The sequence below is a fragment of the Lipotes vexillifer genome, unplaced genomic scaffold (assembly GCF_000442215.2).
Source record: "Lipotes vexillifer unplaced genomic scaffold, Lipotes_vexillifer_v1.1 scaffold875, whole genome shotgun sequence".
NCBI classification, from domain to species: Eukaryota; Metazoa; Chordata; class Mammalia; order Artiodactyla; family Lipotidae; genus Lipotes; species Lipotes vexillifer.
This window is the reverse complement of record NW_006792177.1, coordinates 1,241,388-1,257,649: the sequence shown is the minus strand read 5'-3', so window position 1 is coordinate 1,257,649 and position 16,262 is coordinate 1,241,388.

Below are 16,262 nucleotides of genomic sequence, written 5' to 3'. Positions count from 1 at the left end.
CAAAAAGTGCAGCTGGGGGAAGTGCTCCACTTCTCCACTGGGCCTCAGAATTCTTCCAAGCCCATCAAGGGGATACTGTGGTGGTGGGTGGTACTGGCAGGAGGGACTCTAACACCACAGGCAGCCTGGCCCAGGAAGCATCTTTGTCCCCATGGGCTTGAAACTCCATTCTCCCACCCAAAGATGGGGGTAGCCAGGTGATATTGACATGAGGGATTCGGCCATAGCAAGTGCCTGGCCTAAGAAGCCTCTTTGTCCCCATGGGCCTTGTCCCCACCCCCGCAACTGAGAGACACTCAGTGGCCCCAGTCTTGGGAAACCCCTTCCTCCCCCATAGGCAGCTCCAGCAGAGGCCTATGGGAACAGCATCAGATAAACCAAGCAGACCCAGATCACACTGCAAAGGCTCTGAAAATTAAACTGCCATTGAAACCACAGCCCACCAAAGTAGACCAGGACCTGTGTGCTAAACCTAAGCACAGTGAATGCCTGCTAAAATAAAAAAAATTTAAATAGGACCTCAAGTATGCTACTCAAGTATCCTAACATAATAGACAATATGTCCAGGAAACAATTTTTTTTTTAAATCCATTAAACCAAGGGCCAAGAAAATCACAACTTGCATGAGAAATCAACTGATACCAGTCAAGATAAATTAATGTTGGAATTACCTGACAAGGATTTTAAAGCAGCTGTCATAAAAAATGCTTCAACAACTAATTACAAATCCTCTTGAAACAAATGAAAAAATAGAAATTCTCAGCAAAAAAAGAAATCATAAAAAAGAACCAATTGAGCTTCCCTGGTGTCGCAGTGGTTGAGAGTCCACCCGCCGATGCAGGGGACACGGGTTCGTGCCCCGGTCTGGGAAGATCCCACATGCCGTGGAGCGGCTGGGCCCGTGAGCCACGGCCGCTGAGTCTGCGCGTCCGGAGCCTGTGCTCCGCAACGGGAGAGGCCACAACAGAGAGAGGCCCTCGTAGCGGACAAAAAAAAAAAAGACAGAAATCAGCAGAACGGATTTTCTTTTTTTTTTAAATGATAAAAATATATGCTGCTTACAAGAATCTCACTTCAAATTCAAAACATAGGTAGTTTAACCATAGGTAGAATGTAAAAAGATACACCATGCAAACATTAAAAATAAAAAAAGCAGGAGTAGCTATATTAATATCTGATAAGATAGACTTCTGAGCAAAGAACATCACTAGAGAAAAAGAGAGACATTACATACTGCTAAAAGAATCAATCCACCAAGACATAACAACCCTAAATGTCTGTGCACCGAACAACAGGGCATCAAGATACAAGAAGCAAAAACCGAGAGAGCTGAAAGAAGAAACAGAAAAATCCACAGTTACGGTTGAGGACTGTAACACCCCTTCTCAGCAACTAACAGAACTACTAGACAGAAGATTAGCAAAGATACTTAAGAGCTGACCAACACAATGCTGACTTTAGGATACAATTTCTATCCTCTGGGAGAATGCTTCTACCTCAAAAGGATTCATACTTTGAGAAAAGCCCTTGAGGAAATCACCATATCCCTGCCTCCTGAGAGCACAGACAAGCAGTACGGACCACATTTCAGAATCAGCACAGAAACTTCATATGGACAACTGGTCAGAAGGAGATAAGCATCATACATAGATCATTAAGGCTGGAAGAAGTCGTAAAGGTCATTTATACCAGCTGTGGCCCCAGGCAGCACTTCTTCCCACAGTATTTCCTCCACCAAATAATCTAGCTCAGTGATGTCCAACTATGGGGCAAGAGAAAGGGACTCACTCTTTTTAGAAGCTGTTATAATTCATGCTCAGTAGTAGGAAAAAAGAGTTGAAACCACAAAAGTTCTTACTCATGAAATGAGCACTCTCTTTCAATCGTCAGCAGTCCCAATTAGTACAAAGTCTTGAGAAGATAATATAAATATAAGTATACATGCATATATAAGCATAAAAAATTAATAAAATAAAAGATACCGTTAACAGGGATTATCTCCAGCATTATAGTACCTTTTATTTTTGGCACTTGTGTTTTCCTCATAGTCTTGTCGGCCTAAATGAAGAGTTAAACTGAGCCAAGCTCAAAGCTGTCAAAAAGATGAGCTCTTGCAGGAATAGCAGAGGAAATGGAATTCAGGACACAGACTATAGCAAGCTACAGGTGCTGAGGGTTGGGGGCAGGAAAGCAAAGAAAGGAGAGTTCACTTAGAGTCAGTTACAAAACAGAGACCAGCTTGAAGATTTCCTGAGCAGACAAAACCAGTACAACCATACAAAGCTCAGTTCAGCTTGTTTTTTGAGACCAACCCGACCTGGGTCATGATTCATGCCTCTGGAAATCATAAGCAAAACTTCCCATGGTTGATATGAGGCAACCCCTGACCAAGTGCCTATCATTTAAGAAAATGCCAATATTATCATTTTCTGTAATCAGGCATTTACAGGAAATCAGTCTCTCGGTCCTTAGGTTTTGTTTTCCTGAGGGCACATGTGTGAGATTTTACATTTTATATCCTCTGGCTCCATTTTAGATTGAAATTCTTTAACAGTTTACAGAATGTTTACTTCTATAATCACAAAATACTCAAGTTAAGTTTTGATTTTGACAAGAACTTTACCTTTATCACCACGGCTGTCGGCCCACCTCTTGCTGTCCCTCTCCTGCCACCATCAACGACCCCGTCCCTATGGTCCTCAAAGTCTGACTTGCACATCCCTCCTTTTGTATTACTTTCCTTCTAACACAAACCAAAATCCTCTTTTCTTTTTTCTCTTCAGCAGGCCAAGACAAGGTGGCATTTTCCAAATTCAACTGAGAGAATTAAAAGGAAAACAATTATAGAAAAGACTAGTAGGAACAAAACAGTTATGGCAAGCACTGTTGGTCTGCTTACTCAGCACGCTATCCACACCTGTGGTACCTGGTCACGTGCGCTACTGAGCCCTGAACGGTGGCTGGTCCAAAATGAGATGTGCTAAATACACCAGGTTTGGAAGACTTCATACAAAAAAAAAAAAAAAAAGTCCAAATTCTCTCAATAATTTGTATATTGATTACATGCTAAAATGATTTGGGGATATAGTGAATTAAATAAAACATATTTTAAACATTCATTTCAGCTGGGTTTTTTTTAACAGCTTTTAAAAAGTGTGCTACTGGGTCATTTAAAATTACGTACCTGGCTCGAGTTCGAGTTCCACTGGGCAGCGCTGCCCTACCCGTCTCCCTCATCTGCCTTTACAGGAAAGGCTGCAAAGCGAAACACTCACCTTCCAGCCTCTCTTTCGTGTGGGGGGAGTCGTGGGACATGGTTTTGGCCAAGGGGGGGCTGCTGGGGTTGGGGGAGGATGGGGTTCCAAGAAAGCCTTTGCTTTCCTGGTAAAAAGAGACAGACCCAGCTGGCTCTGCCCTTTTACCTCCTATTCCATTTCTTGCTGCTTCGAATGAAGGTTGGACGCCAGAAACGAGGGCGGATGATTTGTGGCCACGAGAATAAACGCCAACCCACTAAGGAAGAGGGAGAGAGGCCCCGTGGGCTCGAGTCCTGAGATCAGGACCCACGTCTTTCGTCCCCAAACCCTGCTTTTTATTGTTAAAGACACCTGAGGTGGTGTTACTTGTCCATGTTCCCAGCTGATAGCGAAGCTTCCACAGGATGGCCCTCTGCCTGCGGCCAGCCCGAGTGTGGCCTCCGTGGCCGTGTCAGCCTCCGGCCACATCCCACTCTCTTCTCCCTCGACTCCCCTCCAGCTCCAGCGAGGCCCCCACCTTATCTCAGGCCCATATGGGAACGAGCTCATCTCCTTCTAGGTCAAGACCTCAAAAAAACCCAGTTTAAAATTTTAGAGCCCCAAGGCTGTGTCAACTCTCGGACTGGGGACACACATCAGTTAGATGCTGGCACAGCTGTGGTGACAGGTATGCGGACCTCACTTCAGGCTCACACGCCTCCCATCCAGGGGGAAGTGGTCAAACCAACAAGAGCAGAAGGATTATCCTGTAATTAATGAATAATACTTTAAATAATGAAAACCATAAACTACATATAATTGGAACCAGCAAACACAGTAGCAGGAAACACACTCTCAGAGGAAACACTCAAGCCCCACTGACTCGTCTCCAGGCAAACATCCCGGTTCTCTGGGCTGTCCCCGGTCAGAGTGTGGTGTTCAGTGCCCTGGCCGTTCTGAACATCCTCTCCTGAATGTACTGTGGCTTGCCTGATTCTCCTTCAAGTATGCCACTGGGAGAAAAGAAAAGCCCACGTGCTAATCTGCACACCTGAGCTCTTCACAGCACCAGCCATCCGAGCATCAGAGTGCACCGCAGGCGGCCTGCTGCCTCTGGTCATAGCCGCTGGACCTGAAGTGCAGCCAACAGAAGTGACGGTGTGTCGACACTAAACAGCCACCAGGAGGGCTCAGCACTGGGGATCAGTTGACCCAGCTTCTAGATCCAGCTTGTGTGCCCTCAGGAAAATCACGATTATGGGAAAAAAACCTCAGTTAACACCCACTTCAGGTCTCAGACATTCTAACATCACTCCTCTTCCACCATGAGAGCAGCTGAAGAGGCAAACGGTGACCAATGTCTGTTGTTGCCTCTCCTCTTCAGTAAATGGCACCTTTCACCCAGGTGCTAAGGCCCAAGGCTTGGAGTCATTCGTGATTCCTCGTTCTCTCCCACCAGACATGGAACTATTAGCAGAACTTTTAAGCTCTACCTTCCCAAATCCAGTACCTCTCACCTTTTCTCTCCACCACCCCAGTCCAAGCTATCGTCACCTCACACCTGGGCTCTTGGAAAAGCCTCCTAACTGGTCTCCTCCCGAAAATCTATTCACTCCCCAGTCACCGGAATGGTCCTATCCGTCAGGCGATGTCACCCTACTGCTCTCACTCCTTCAATGTCTTCCTGTCTCCCTTAGAATGAAAATCTAAAGCCCTTTCCACACTCTCTAGGGTCCTAGAGCAGACCCCACCCCTCCCTGCTCCCTCCATTGGCTCCATCATTCCCTCGTCGCCAGCCACTCTGGTCTCCCACCTCAGCGACTTCACACAGCCACCCCTCCGCTCAGAACATTCTTTCACCATTTATCAGTCTTCATTTCCTTCAGGTCTCTGCTCACAGTTCCTCTCCTCGGAGAGGCTCTCCATGGCACATAAATTTATTGTCTGTCTCCTCCCACTAGAATATAAGCTACTTGATGGCGGGAGCTTCTTCTGTTCACTGCTGGGTCCCCAACACCCTCATAGAGAGTCTGGGAATGAGGTGAATGAAGAGCTAAATGAATAAATATCTTGCTCAAAGCCTCTGTCTGATGACTGGGCTGCCCTGCTCCTAAAGGTTCTACTGCAAGATGAAAAGAGACTTGTTCCTCAATATTCCAAAGATGTCACAGAGCTCACTCAGGTTGAATCAGAGGTAGGATATGCTCCAAACTCTGCCTGTCTGGGTAGTTCTTCTCCCGAAAATAGCAGCTCCTGGTGGGGGGAAGGGGCCCTTTGAACCCCAAAACCCCCACAGTATTAAAAGCACTAGATTAGGTGATTCCTAAAGGATTCTCTAATCCAAAAGTCAAATACCGTGAGAGGATCAGGAGCCGAAAGACCTTCCCTGGGGCTGCTGCCCTGCTCTGAAAGTGGCCAGAGGTAGAAGGAGGAACCTGATGCTGTGTGAGGTTGTCCTGGTAAACGGGGGCCCGTGCAGCTGAAGGGCTGCAGCGATAAACTCTCATTGAGCCCCGCTGTCTCAGGAGTGTAATGTCAAGCAATCCACTAAGGGATGAGGAAATTGCATCAAGGAAGCCAGCTCACCCTTGGGGAGATGAGAACACAGGGCCTGACATCAGCATGACACCAGACTCTTAGCAGAGCCTACGTCACAGAAATAATGCTCTTGTCAACCTCATTATGAAAATAATACAGAAATCTGCAGCAGATATCACTGTCAGCTTCTGGACTGTGAATCAATGACACCAACGCTTCAGGAATCAAACTAGAAGGCTAGACAAGGTCATTGAACTTGACTATTAAACGAGGTAATGGGACGTAATACAGTTCCTGGAACACATTTTCAACAAATGTTAATTGCTAGTAGTCAGAGCAATGTGAAACCGACTGTTACTAAAGTTTCCTGCGTGGATTCGCTCATTCATTCCACAAACATTTGCTAGGCCCCTACTACATGCTAGGCAATAAGGAGAGGAAAAAGGCTATAAAAGATTGTCCTGCCTTTTGTAAGCTAACAATATAATAACAATGATGATGGTGATGAAAAGAGCAGCTAACGTGTTTTGAGGATTTGCTCTGTACCAGGTACTGCTGGACCCTTTAAGTGCAGTATCTCATATGGGTATCATTATCCTTGTTTCAAAGATGAGGAAATTGAGGCTCAGAGACTTATCCAAGGTCACATGGGGCTCAAATCCCCTCTGACTTTCAAAGCCAATTCTCTGTGACCTCCATGAAACATGGCTTATTTACCATTTGACCTAGTGGGTTAACATTTAAGGTGAGTTAAGGGAGGATTTCTGAAAACAAAAGAAGAAAAATACTATTACCAGATGCTCCTGCTGCAGCTGGCAGAGGAGGTCAGCCCAGGAGTCCAAGGCTGGGAATCCGAAGCAGTGGCCAGATTAGAGTGGTGGTCAGGAATGCATTTAGCTGCACAGCTCCCAACAGAGATGCGGGATGGGGGGTCTCATGTCCTAGACTTTTTATTGGGTGGAGGGATAGAAATTTACTCCCCTTCCTCACAATGCCCACAGTATCTCATCTGTAACTTCCTCACAGCACTTGCTACTTTCTATTCTACTGTTCTAGAGACTCGCTGACACACAGTGCTAATTAATTTTTACTGAATTTATTACTAGGAAAGGTTAAACATGTATAATACCAGGTGCCCGTGTTGAAACAGTCCCAAAGATAGATGAGGAAACTGTCAATGATCTGCTCAAGGTCGCACAAAGAAACAGTAGCATAACAAACACCAAAATCCAACTGGTTCACAGCCCAGTGATCTTTTAAGGACATCACACTGCCTCTTTTCACCATGGGAAAGCTGAAAAACTTTGAGAGGGAAAAAGGAGAAATGTGGGCAAATATATCTGTAATCTAGCCAGAAGCTAAAAATCATTGTGGTAGCAGGACAGATTCCTATTTATAAGCAACCACGGGAGAACAGATGATTATAGTGATAACAATACTATAATCATGGTAATAATGGAGAGTATTTATATAGCACGTACTATGCGCCTGGAACTATTTTAGGGACTTGACAAATATTCACTCTTATAATCCTCACAACTGTGTTAGGTGGGTACTATTACTGTCTGCATTTTTTCAACGAGGTAAGGTTAGGTACGGAGAGTAACTTACCCAAAGTCACCGAATAAGTAGCATTTACCGAGCACTTGCCGTGTGCCAGAAACTGAGTCCAGAAACTGTACAAGTCCCATTATCTCGTTTAACACTCAAAGCAACCCTAAGATAATTACTATCATTACCACCACTTGCAGATGAAGATCGTGGGGCTGGGGAGGGTAACCAGTCCTAGCAGTCTCAGCTCAGAGCGCGTGCTTTTAACCACGTAGGTAAGCCGCAGCGTGCAGAGCGGGAGAGCTGATACAGCCTGGGCGCGAAGGGGACCTGAGCGCTGGGCGGAGACCTGTTCGCTCCAGGACACGGAGCGTCACGATGGAATCTTCAACCTGGTCCGCGCCGGGGTCAGATCTGAGTGTGAGGAGGGCCCTCGGCCTCTCCAAATCTCCGCGCCTCAACCCGGAGATTTCTGCGCCGGGATGTTTGGCGCACTGAGAGCCGCTATTGCCCCCTGCCGCCGGCCCGACCCGGAGCGCAGGCCCCGCCCATCTAGGTCCTTCCGGGAGAACCCGGCCTGAAGCAGAGAGCACACTGCTGTCCGACCCCGGTCCCGTCCCCCTCGCAGCCGGGACCACCACACCCAGATTGCCATTCCCGCCCCCCGGCGCTCCCCATACTCAGAGAAAAGGGACCTCGACTTCCCTGAAGTTTCTGCACTCTTCTCTTCGCCCTCACTTCCCTTTCCACACCTGTCTGCGACTCTCCGTCCCTTTCCCTGGGACGCCAGGCCACCGCCCAGCTGCCTACCCTGGACTCCGCGCAAGCCCGCAGCGTTCTACCCCGAGTTGCCACGGTGGTGCGGCGCAGCCAAGAAAAGCCGGAAGAGGCGGGGTCCCGGGGCCGTAGGCGAGCGCCCAGGACCCGAAAGTTGGTCAAGCGCCCCCGGGTTGCCATGGTGATGCGGAGCCAGGGGAGACGAGTCGCAAGGGGCTGGGTCCGGTGGGGGCCCTGCGAGCACCCGGGATCTGGAGGCGGAGGTCCGGATTCCTCCACCCCGGTACAGGCACTCTCGTCTGCCGGTAGTCGGGGGAGCTCCTTGCGGCTCCCGCCGCCGGGCGGCAGTCACTGCTCTGCAAGAAGAGCGGGAGCTGAGGGACGCAGAGACTCCCTGGCTCTCCGGATTGCAGGGCTGGTTGGGAAGAAGCCTCTCAGCTCCGGTCCTCCTTTTCCCTCCATCAGTGCGGGGTAGCCTACGGTTGCCATGGTGATGCGGGCAGCGGAGGCGCTTCGGGTCACAAGTGACTCGAGGTCCGCTCCCCGCTTCCCCCACTTCCCTGCTATGGGTAGTAGACGGCGACCACAGCCGCAGCAGGACTCTCAGGGCTGTGAAGTGGAGAGCTGCTTTGGGGAATGGACACGCTTCTCGGGGCCTCTTGGCTTCTCATCGCGGGGTGAAGGGTGCAAGAGGGTGAACTGATGACACCTGTCACTGCGGGTCCGCCTGACTTTTTAGAGACCGCCTAGTTTTCAGTGGCATGAATGTGCCATGAAAGTATTAACCAGTCCCCTACTGGAAGACATTTTTATTCCAATCTTTTATTACTTCAAACAATGCTGTAGTAGTACCTTTGAATATACCTCTGTGTACATGTGCAGTTTTCTCTGTAGAATAAATTTCCAAAAGTAAAATTGCTGTGTCAAAAGCCAAATGCAATTTTCATGGATACGGCCAAATTGCTCTCCAAAGACGCAAATTAACACCCCCAACAAAACTGGAATCCAATAATTTTTAATTGGGATTATATCAATAGTGATAAACTGTTGCGAAAGAATTTTTCCAGAGCCAATGCCATTAAGCCAACTTAATTCTTTGATCAGTTATTTTTAACGCAGTGTAGTCAAACAGTATCCAATCCCATTTTATTTTATGGAAATTATCTTCTCTGAGTGATTCTTCTACATGTAGACTTCACAATAAACATTTTACTTATTTAGTAATTTGTATATAGAGTTTTACTTTAGTTTCTCTCGTGAAGTTTCTTACGTCAGCATCATTTTACTGAAAACAAAAACAAAAATGAAAAACCAGCCTTTGACATTCAGAAGCTGGCTTGACCTAGCGTGGCCATGTTATTCTCCTACTGAACGTAAACAATATCACAGAATGCCAATCTCAGACAAGTTCACTCTGGCAGCATCCTTTAATGAGACAGAGCTAGGCTACCACACAATTTTGTCTAAGCACAGACATAAACATTGTCACTATCTCACCCACAAAATACCAAACATCCCCCTCTCTTGGCTAAAATGAGTGACTGTGACTTCTTTATCAATTATAGTTTTTACTGAGTGAAGTAAGTCAGACAGAGAAAGACAAATATCATATGATATCGCTTATGGGTGGAAGCTAAAAAAAGGGTACAAATGAACTTATCTACAAAACAGAAATAGAGTTACAGATGTAGAAAATAAACTTATGGTTACTGGGGGTAAGGGGGGGGAGGGCTAAATTGGAAGATTGGGATTGACATATACACACAACTATATATAAAATAGATAACTAATAAGGACCTACTATATAGCACAGGGAACTCTACTCAATACTCTGTAATGGCCTATATGGGGAAAGAATCTAAAAAGCGTGGATATATGTATAACAGATTGACTTTGCTGTACACCTGAAACTAACACAACATTGTAGATCAACTATACCCCAATAAAAATTAAAGAAAAAAACAATTAGAGTTTTATCCTCCTTGTAGTTCACCTTCCCTAGAGATTAGATTTATTAAGTTACCCAGTCACAGAATTGCACCTGCTTTCTTAAAGCATCCAATCTAAAGCAAACCCCACTTTCATAGACCCTCCCCAAATCAACCAACTCAATCAACCAGCTCAAATCCTATAATAGTTTCTTTCTAACCCTTTTTCTAAGATACTCCATAGTTCCCCTGTGGTGTGTGTTCTCACTGGCTGCAACAAGTAATAAACCCAACTTGGTCAATTACAGCTGCATTCCTGGGGGTCTTTGGCTAGAAGGCATTACCACTAGCAAGTTCAATTTTCTACGGTAGAAGTTTTCAGGTCTAAAATTTGTCAATGGCAGCCCTCCATAAATGTTTAATAAGGAACAAATTTCACATGGACTGACTATTTTAGTTAGATTGATTATTTTAACCAGATCTGATTTTTCCCAGCTTTTGCAATTTTCAATGTTACCCTCAGGATATGAGTCTTTTAATTTTTTTTTTAATTGGAGTATAATTGCTTTACAGTGTTGTTAGTTTCTGCTGTACAATGAAGTGAATCAGCTATATGTACACATATATTCCTTCTGTCTTGGACCTCCCTCCCCACCCCCATCTCACCCATCTAGGTCATTACAGAGCACCGAGCTGAGCTCCCTGTGCTATACAGCTGGTTCCTACTAGCTATCTATTTTGCACATGGCAGTGTATTTATGTCAAACCTAATCTCCCAATTCATCCCACCCTCCCCTTCACCCCCACCATGTCCACACGTCTGTTCTCTATGTCTGCATCTCTATTCCTGCCCTGCAAATAGGTTCATCTGTACCATTTTTCTAGATTCCACATATATGCGTTAACATACAATATTTGTTTCTGACTTACTTCACTCTGTATGACAGACTCTAGGTCCATCCACATCTCTACAAATGACCCACTTTCATTCCTTTTTATGGCTGAGTAATATTCCATTGTATATATGTACCACATCTTTATACATCCATCTCTGAGTATTTTAAAAATAATGATTGCAGGGCTTCCCTGGTGGCGCAGTGGTTGGGAGTCCGCCTGCTGATGCAGGGGACACGGGCTCGTGCCCCGGTCCGGGAGGATCCCACATGCCGCGGAGCAGCTGGGCCCGTGAGCCATGGCTGCTGAGCCTGCGCGTCCAGAGCCTGTGCTCCACAACAAGAGGGGCCACAACAGTGAGAGGCCCGTGTACTGCAGAAAAAAGAAAGGAAAAAGAAAATGATTGCAGCAGGTGCATCTTAATCATTGTCAGTTTTATTCTGTATTATTTGTTTCTACCAGTAATTGTCATTGTGAATTGGACAGAAGATTGATAACTGGTGTCTACTTCTTGACTCAAGAACTATCAGTAGGACTATGATGTAGGACTTGGACACACAGAGAAGTAAACATGTTTTGCTTCAATTGGCAAGTTTACCATGTGTCACCATGCCCTTACTGGGCACTGGGAACATGGACCTTGCTGTGAAGGAATTCACAGTCTAATCAGAGAGATAGAGGATCTGGCTGGCCTCAATTTGCCAGTTGGATGAGAATAAAAAAGGCCTTCCAGGTGGAGGGAACAGCCAAATACAAGATGTTTATTCATTCAATAACTATTTATTGAGTGTCTACTCTATGCCAGGACCTGGGCTGGGCATTGGGGATTTAGAGATGAACAGTTCCATGGGGTCCCTGCCCTCCCAGAGCTCTCAGTCCAGTGACAGAGATGCATTTTAAACAATCACACTCTTGATTATTATGACTGATAACTGCTACAAAGAAAACCCAGGGTTCTGTGGGAGGTGGGGGCAATGGCATCCTAACCAGTGGGGTTCAAGGAGGGCTTCTTTGAGACAGTGATTGTTCATCTGAGACACGAAGGATGAATTGGAAGGGTGCTCCTGTCCAAGGAAACAACTCATGCCCTGAAGTGAGAAAAAGCTTGGTTCTTTTGAGGGTATGGAAGTCAGCGAGTGTGGCCAGAATAAAGTGGACTGGCGGAGGGTTGGAGGATGAAGTTGCTGGGAAGGTGTCTGGTCCCACAAGGCCTTGTCCACTATGCTAAGGAGTTTGCACTTCAACTTAAATAAGCAGCAAGCCAGGGAAGCGTACCAAGACGAGTGATATGATTAGATTAGAAATACATTTTTACAACGTCTGTGTGGAGAAGGGGTTGGAGAAGGAGGATAAGAAATGCCATGAAACCAATTAGAAGGCGACTTGCAGTTGTCCGAGGGAGTGATGATGGTAACTGTACCGGGTGGTACTCAGAGTAGGGAAGGGTTCTGTGGAGCCTGGAGGATGGAATGAGATTGGCGTGGATTGAGGAGCGTGTGAGGTGAGGGGATGTCTAGCAAAAAATATGCACACCACTCTGTTATGAACTGACTTGTGCCCCCTCAAATTCATATATTGAGGTCCTTATCTCTAGTCCCTTAGAATGTCACTGTATTTGGAGACAGTATCTTTGAGGGAGTGATTAAGTTTACTTGGTGGAGGGACCCTAATCCAATATGACCAGTGTCCTTATTGGAAGAGGAAGAGACACCAGGGATAGAGAAAAGGCCAGGTGAGAAGGCAGCCATCTGCAAGCCAAAGAGAGAAGCTTCAGGAGAAACCAAAGCCACACACACACCTGCCTTGGACCTTCACCATCTAGATTTGTGAGAAAATAAATTTCTGTTGTGTCAGCCACCCAGTCTGTGATAATTTTGTTATGGCAGCCCTCAAGGACTAATACAAACCCAAGTGCCCAAATAATAGGGCAGCGGGGAAATAAATTATGGTGCATCTTATCATGGAAAATAGTCTTACCCCAAGATATGCCCATGCAAGTTCAAGATTTTGACTCATGAGGAGTTTCTTTTAACATCCTTTCTTTGACTTGGAGGAATTTCAGCACATTTACAAGGATCAATACAGAGCTTCAGCAGCAGCCACCAGGCTGGATCTCCACAGTGTCCTGGTTGGTGTAGGCTGCAGTTAAGTTTGCTGCTTTATTGCAGTGACAATCCCAGGCATCACTAGCATTGTTTCCCTTGCTCTCTTTTGTCTCTATTATTCTGGAATTTTTTCCTTAAGTTTCATAGCTTTGAGAATCAAACATATGTGCTGTTTATGAACTCTTGCAGTAATTGTTATATACCATCAGTTTAAGCAGTAATTATCTTTTCCACTTATGAAAATTCACTCTATGAATATTTTTAGGAGAAATTAGTCTTGTAATGAGAGGGAGGACCATTCTATGCAAATATTAAAAAGGATAATGTAGGGGGACTTCCCTGGGGGCGCAGTAATTAAGAATCCGCCTGCCAATGCAGGGGACACGAGTTCAAGCCCTGGTGCGGGAAGATCCCACACGCCGCGGAGCAACTAAGCCTGTGCGCCACAACTACTGAAGCCCGCGCGCCTAGAGCCCGTGCTCCACAACAAGAGAAGCCACCTCAATGAGAAGCCCGCGCACTGCAACGAAGAGTAGCTCCCGCTCGCCACAACTAGAGAAAGCCCACACACAGCAGCAAAGACCCAACGCAGCCAAAAATAAATAAATTTATTAAAAAAAAAAAAAGAATAGAGTAGGAAAAAATCAGCTAAAGCTATACTGACATGAAATGTGGAAAATGTATGCAGATTATGAACCTATTTTTGTTTTTTAATAGAACCGTTTGTTAGCGATTGCTTAGGGAAAAAATCTGGAAGCCTATGCAGCCAACTTTTAAAATATTGTAAAAATTCTACAATTTAAAGGTCTGAGTTCTGTCAGATGAATGCTGGTGGTGATTTCCTGTAGCAGGAAAACTGCGGTCCATGGTGATATGCTGAAGGCCAGTAACTGACTGAGAGCCCCAGGCTCCCACGCTGGAATTCCCATGCTTACTGTCCATGACACATGACTGAGGGTGGCCTCTGGGGTCAAACCGCATAGTAAATACTAACGAAGCTTAATGTCCACCTCATTTTAAAATAAACCCAAATACAAATCTTAATATTCTCTTTTCCCACCCCAGTGGATCACCCTGTGCAGCCCATGTACCCGGCTTAAGAGAAGACCAGTATTTTCCTAACTATACAAATAGGGCACTCTACAAATGGAGTGGATGGTGATTCATTAGAACAGCGTGACGGTGCAGTTAGAACACAATTTTGTGTATAAAACATCCACTGTGTATGATTCAGTGAACGTAACTGATCTTAGAAAGCAGGCAGCAACACTACCGGGTATTTATTTCCTTCGTTAAGGAAGAAGATGGACTTTGACGATGTCCTGGCCTTCTCTAAGCCATTGATTAAGCAGTTGAGGTGGCTGTACCAGAAGGAAGTACAATTCCTTGAAGGCAGCTGTGTCCAGGGTGACCATTCAACTGAGTGATGTGGCAGTCTTTGGAATAAAGGTATTTAAAGTCATTTAGTGTGATTATGTGTAGTTCTTCCTCCATGAAGATGATCTGTTTTATAAAACTTGAATTTAATAAAAGAATTTAGTAACTATTCTCTTGTAATACAACAAAATATTGACTTTTAACTACTTTTAACTACTCCTGCTGGAGGCGGAGGTTCCAGAAAGAAGCTTAAGCTAAATGCTAAGCACTGTTACCAAGTGGAGAAATGAAGGCTGCACATTGCCAAAGTCATTGTGTGGATTTTTGAGAAGTTATTTAGTTTATCAAAGTGAAGTTCACAGAACTTTTAAGCAAAAAGTGTGCAAATGATCGAAATGGCAGCGAACTAGGGAAAGTTACTGAATCAATAGAACAATCTTTGTTGAAATCTTCTGTGCCAGGGTCGGTGAAGGAAGCGCTGTAATGCTGGCTGACATTTATCATGACATTTATTGTGCTATGTAGCAGGCTGAGCCAGATCAAAGGGTGAGTTATCTGCACAGCAGCCCAAAGCACTAATCCATAAGCAGCACTAAAACATCAAGGGGAGGACTTCCCTGGTGGTGCAGTGGTTAAGAATCTGCCTGCCAATGCAGGGGACACGGGTTCGAGCCCTGGTCCGGGAAGATCCCACATGCTACGGAGCAACTAAGCCCGTGCACCACAACTACTGAGCCAGCACTCTAGAGCCCGTGAGCCACAACTACTGAAGCCCGTATGCCTAGAGCCCATGCTCCACAAGAGAAGCCACTGCAATGAGAAAGCCGCACACCACAACAAAGAGTAGCCCCTGCACACCGCAACTAGAGAAAGCCCACTTGTAGCAACGAGACCCAATGCAGCCAAACATAAGTAAAATTTAAAAAAATAATAATAAATACGTAAATTTCATCTAAAAAAAACCCATCAAGGGGACAGATGGGAAACATGGTGACAGTTACGAATTTCACACAGGATTCTTTCAGAGTTGGTAAGCTGTTAAGTGGTCCCACTCCCACTGGTGCAGGCTGCATGAGGTGGGGGTTAGGGGGCTTTAGATCAAATTGGGAAGGGAACTTTCAAGCTCGGACTACTGAAGGTGAAGGAGCCAGCCAGGGGGGGAACCAAGAGAAGAGTCTTCCAGGCAGAGGGACAGTGAGTGCAAACACCCTGGTCCCAGGTTCAGGAAGGAGAAGGGAGAGAGGTGTCAGTGGAGTTGGGAGGTGGTCGGGAGCCATAGGAAAGAATTTTAACATTATTTCAGCTGTGATGGAAACACATTGAAATTTTCAACAGGGTACTGGCATGAGCTGACTTACCTGGTGTGTAGAGAATGGCTCCAGGAAGATGAAGATGGAGAAAGAGAGAGTAGATAAGTGGCTATGGGGCAGCATTATCCAGTGACAGATGATGGAGGTGAGAGGTGGGGATGGTGAGATGAAGGGAAGTGATGATGCTTCTAGGTAGCACCGACGGGGTTTGCCGAAGAGAAGATAGGAGATCAAATAGGATTCCTAGGATGGTAATTAGTGCATCTGGTGGATGGGGTGGCCATTTACTGATCTGTGGCAGACCTGGGCAGACGGGCTTGTAAGTGGAATGTTCTGTATAGAACATGTTAAGCATGAGGCGTCTGTTAAACATCCAGGTGACAATGTCAAGTGAGCAGTTGGGTATCTAAGAGCCGAAGATAGGAATCTGTGACTCAGCATAGAGGCGCATTAAAAACCACAGGTCAGAATGAGATCCTCCAGGGAGACAGGGAAATGTAGGCAGGGAAGGAGAGGGGCTCAGGGCTGCTCCCTGAGGAGCACCAG